The sequence below is a fragment of the Triplophysa rosa genome, linkage group LG4 (assembly GCF_024868665.1).
Source record: "Triplophysa rosa linkage group LG4, Trosa_1v2, whole genome shotgun sequence".
Classification (NCBI taxonomy): Eukaryota; Metazoa; Chordata; class Actinopteri; order Cypriniformes; family Nemacheilidae; genus Triplophysa; species Triplophysa rosa.
The window spans coordinates 10,640,542-10,646,001 of NC_079893.1; the positions used below are offsets into that span (position 1 = coordinate 10,640,542).

Sequence of the window (5,460 nt, forward strand, 5' to 3'; positions counted from 1 at the left end):
ATGCAAAAACATGAATTCTACACTGCAAAAAATGACTTTCTTACTTAGTCTTTTTTTCTTGTTTTCCAGTGAAAATGTCTACAAATTCTTGAATCAAGATGCATTTTCTTGATGAGCAAAATGACCTAAGAAAATAAGTCTTGTTTTTAGTAAAAAAAATGAAATTTCAGTGAATTTGTGCTTAAAACAAGCAAAAAAATCTGCCAATGGGGTAAGAAAAATAATCTTGAATTAAGGTTGACCTTTTTCTTAGTCACTCAATTCAAGTTTATTTTTCTTACCCCATTGGCAGATTTTTTTGCTTGTTTTAAGCACAAATTCACTGAAATTTCATTTTTTTTTACTAAAAACAAGACTTATTTTCTTAGGTCATTTTGCTCATCAAGAAAATGCATCTTGATTCAAGAATTTGTAGACATTTTCACTGGAAAACAAGAAAAAAAGACTAAGTAAGAAAGTCATTTTTTGCAGTGTATAACTTCAAATAAAGCACCTTGGTCAGATTAGTTTGGTGAACGTGTTATAGTTTTCTTTTTATAACTTCAGGTACAAATAATTGTAATCAGGTACAAATCATCTTATTATTATGTGTATACAGTTCATCAAAAAGTAAATTTGGGTAATTGTGTTCAGTGACACATAAAATATTACTGTAGTTATGTTTCTTGACCAATATACTAGAGTTTGTGTACTGGAAATACACCTAATATGGGTATTGGTTCAAAAAGAGATTACATCAAAAAAAATTCCAGGGATTATCACATTAACGTCTACAAAGTAAAACAGTGTAAATTCTCTTGATCCCTTTCTAGATTTTTGTTTGTTTAGTGCATGCTGACGATCCATTTGTAACCATTCTTCTGCTGGATCCATCCAAACACAAATTTCCTTAATCATGTTAAACAAACATCTCTTCTTGAACACCACCCAGAAAGAAAGATAAATTGAGTAACTGAGGCAGCATAGGGCAGGGTGTGGGGAAATGCCTCCTCCTGACATACAGAGTCACAGAAACTTGTTGTTGGATTGAATGATTAAATGAGAATAGTCACAAATTTACATTACAATATGATATATAATACAATATGAAAACATAATAAATACTGAAATGTTGCTATTAAATTAATAATATAACAATAATCAAAACAACCACTATAAAACTATGTTAATTAGTTTACCAGTTTGGTTCAGATAAATCTTCATTTTTTTAAATTGTCTTTCATATCAAGTGATTTCAAGGTGTATTATGTTCTGTTAGTTATCTCAGGTGCTTGCCTAATCCCAGTTATCTAACTAGATGAGTCATCTATGTACTAGAGCAGGGGTATTCAATTAAAGTTCCAAGAGGAACTTTATATTTTCCTCCAAACGGAGGTCCGGACAATATTTTTTAAATAAATAAATATTTAATCAATTTAGCCCAGTTGGATAGATATATAAAATATATTTTTATAACCACACAGTATGTACACTGTAAAAAAAGATTGTATTTTAACAGGAAAAAACCTTAATATTTTACTGTAATTTTTTCTTTTTTTTAAATTGTATACAAATTTCATTAAAATTACAGACAATTATCTGTTAATTAATAACCCACATATTATTTTACGTGTTAAGACAATAATGACAAATTACATGTTTTTCTTGTTTTTGTAGAGAAAAAATACTGTAATATTTATACAGTATTTTTACTGCTTTCTTAAGTAACATACAAATTTATGTAAAATTATGATAATTTTCTGTAATTAAATTTGTTGCTCATTATATAAAGGTTTATTTCTGTACAAATAATTTAACGGTTTTCTTCCATATTTTTAAGTCAGATCTTAGTTTTTTTATTAGTGTATATGCATATTTTTACGTTAAATTTTTTAGCAAACTGTTTAGTTAGGCTACAGTACATTTAAACAATACACAGTCAAAATTACAAAGCTGCACTACTCTTGAGGTTGGAACTTTCATGTTTCCTGAAAGTGATATGACAGCCCCGTTGAAAAAAACAGCATATGCTGGTTAGGTATGTTTTGAAGCATGGTAGCTGGTTTAAGCTGAGAACCAGCCGGTTGCATAAAGCACCTTAAGTGTAATTTTGCCTTAAGTGTGTCCTTAAGTATACCTTAAGTTTTACTAAAGTTATTCTCCTATTGTCTTCGGTAAAGGGAAATCACCTCTAAAGTGTCATACTTAAGGGAAAAAATTAAGCTGCTTTATGCAACCGGGCCCCGCACATGACCAGCTCAAACCAGCTACCATGCTTCAAAACATACCTAACTACAGTAGCATAAGGCTGTTTTTTTCAACAGGGAGAGAAAGCACATGGCAGTAAACATGACAAAAGTTGCAATAGTCTAGCCAACAAAAACATGATTAATGATAATCATTAATAAATTCATTTTTTCTCATATCATGAATGGCTATGGCCTAACCACTACAGTCCATACATTAAACCTGGTTAGCTCAGAGAGAAAAACCTTAAAGACAGGAGAATGGACTGATTTAAAACTGCAGTTAAAGAAACATATGAAAACAAACGTAATCAGTATAGAACTTTGGAGAATGTGGCCAGAGGCTTAACAGATTTGTTCAAATTCAAGAGGATCATTCTAGGACAATACATCGAGCTGTAAGTTACCATAATGTTAATACATTTAGTAATGATCTTTTCATATAGGCCTGCAGTATGTCATAAGCATCTTGTTTGCTCTTTTGCTATTTTGTAAAAGTAGTGGCTGCATTTTTGTTGATTGTCGTCAGCCCTAATTTTGTTTCATGTAATGGCACTGAAACATTTTATATTTGTGTGCCTGTTTTTTAGAAACCACTTCCAAGCACCAAACGTGTGTATTCATTAAACTTGTACCATACATTAGTTAATTTTATTCATATACTGCAATGAAAACATCTGACCAATTAAATATATAGCAACATTCAAATAAAACTAAACACGTTTATTTTCTTTTAAAAACAACCTATCTTAACTATAGCTGTTGTTACTACACGTGCTATTGGTAAACAGATGTCATTGGTTGACTCCCCGTGCTGCTTTGAGCACGATTGGGTAAACTTACTGTCATTCAGGAAACTAGCCAATTAAAGCTGTTCGCGCCCTTCACTGGTTCATTTGAACATACGCGAGGAATTGATGTCTGTCAGTTAGTTTCAGTAGTATTGATGGTCCAGTTATATGTAAACAGCGCTGAAGACACGAAGTCGTGTGGAAGTTGCAGGCTGCTGGAGAATAATCACACGCATTAACAGCTTTACCAGCAGAAGGTAAAAACTTGTTTTTGTATTTTCGTCTAGTGTGATGCTAATCGTGATTAGCGATATTAGCACTAACTTCAATGCTATAACATTCTACATAATATTGAGCTTAAGTAATCTTCCTCTTCTCACACGTGTTTTTCTTTAAATACACAGAAATATATGATAAGATTTGCCTGGGCAGTACACACACCTGGTAAGTATGTGTAACGTTAGATTTCTTTCTGACTTTCTTTTGCATTCCATTTTAAACACTAATTTCAACAATAACTGTTAATGATAAAACATTTGCTCTCGTTTTTTAGATGAAGGGAAGAAAAGCTGCCCAGGCACCCAAACTCCATCGGTAGTAAGTGTTTAAACATTCGACCTGAGTATTTGTATTATGTTGTTATTAACAATTGTGTAATATTATGTATGCTTAATACTGTTATAATGTAACTGTAACCGTTTGGGTTACGTATTTCTTGGGTTAAAACATAACAAAATAAGGGACTTTTTATTTTCTAACTCTTACAATAACAATCACGTACAGTTAAACATTTACATCATTTGTGAAAGAAAAATTGTCCATTCCTTAAAACTGGTGACTTGTTTTGCTGATTTAATGATGGAAGTTATAAGACTTACATTTAAGTTAGCATTGTAACTTGTTTTCTAACAATATACTCTGTATTCACATTGCCGTAATGTATAATGATGGCAGATTCAGTCCTTTATCTAACGTTACTACATTGCATATTTGCCACAGACTCATTTACTTTTTTGTGGTATGTTTTTACTTATGGTATGATTTACTTATTCTGACAGTTTGATGTTTGTCCAAATATACTATCAAAACTTCCTCCGATACCTTTTTGTGACCCTGTGTAAATGTTTTCAACACCACTTGAAACTGTTGTATTTCTCCAGGATTAAAAGTTTGTTTTATAAGAATTTGATGAATGTATTGTATGGGGATGTACTTTTTATTTATTTATTATATTCAACATTTGTTTAAAGCATATACTGTAATTCTGTACTGTAAAGAAGTCAATCATTGTGTATTTCGAGTGTACATTTACAAATTATGGTGATTGTGTTCATATGATTAATATGTTTACCTAAATAAAATGTTATTCTACAATGCTAAACATGTGTTTTTCATTTTATTGACAGTATCTGACTAGTAATTCATGGCCAATATCTGTAAAGTTACAGAGCATTTATTGTATTAAAAGTATTTGACTGAAAAAATTCAGGAAAGAAACTGTAAAATAACAGTGTTTTTCTGCAGAACATTAGTACTTTCACATAGTTTAAAGAGGTTTATCATTATAATTCAGAAAAAAAGCATAAAATAACAGTATTTTTCTGTAAAACCTTATGTGCAGTCACTTTATTAAAGGTGTTTGATCGTAATAATTAAGGAAAAGTCTGTGAAATAACTGTGTTTCCCTGTAAAACATTTAAAGAAAAATTACGTAAATGTAATGTTTTTCTCCATTATTTGATTTACGGAGTTTCATCTTAATTTTATGGTTTTTGTTTGGCAGCCGCTGCTGCCAGTGATTTGACCGTTTTTTTACGATATTTTTTTTTACAGTGTAGGCTACTGTATGTATGTATGTAGCTCTGTGGCTTTATAGGGGAATGCACTCTTAATAGAAGTCTGATAATTAAAATGTGTAAATTAAAAAAACTACTGACAACACACAAACAGCAAATGTAATGAATGAAAATGCTCTCATCATAAACAGAAAACAAATTGAATTACTAAATTAGCCTTTCCATGCCATTCATACCAGAACTACTTCTATAGTTAAACAATTTCCCAATTAGAACGTTGTTCCTTATAAAATGTGAACCTACTTGAGAAAACCGGCAAAAGTCTTTTTACTGTTTTCTACATAAAATCATCCTACAGAATATTCTGTGAAAATATAACAACAATATCTTCAATATTGGTATGAGGGGCCTCACAAGCCAAAATTCATTCTAGCACTCTCACACACTCACATTCTCCTTTCGCACACATACATTTTTCCTCTCACACACTCACATTTTCCTTTCGCGCACATACATATCTACTCTCACACTCACACATTTTAACGCGCACATTCTAACGTTTTTCTCTTATATTCATATATTTTTACACACACATTTATACATTTTGCTCTTATGTAAACGTATTCAAAGTATACATTTAGTATTAAA

General features: G+C 31.0%; 1 long non-coding RNA gene across 1 annotated transcript; it reads left to right on the plus strand.

Moving 5' to 3' along the window:
* Positions 1 to 1,476: 1,476 nt before the first annotated feature.
* LOC130553348 (uncharacterized) lies at positions 1,477 to 4,453 on the plus strand. Its single transcript, XR_008962850.1, has 3 exons — positions 1,477 to 3,273; positions 3,421 to 3,460; positions 3,570 to 4,453. It is a non-coding gene; the product is annotated as an uncharacterized LOC130553348 (long non-coding RNA).
* Positions 4,454 to 5,460: the final 1,007 nt, after the last annotated feature.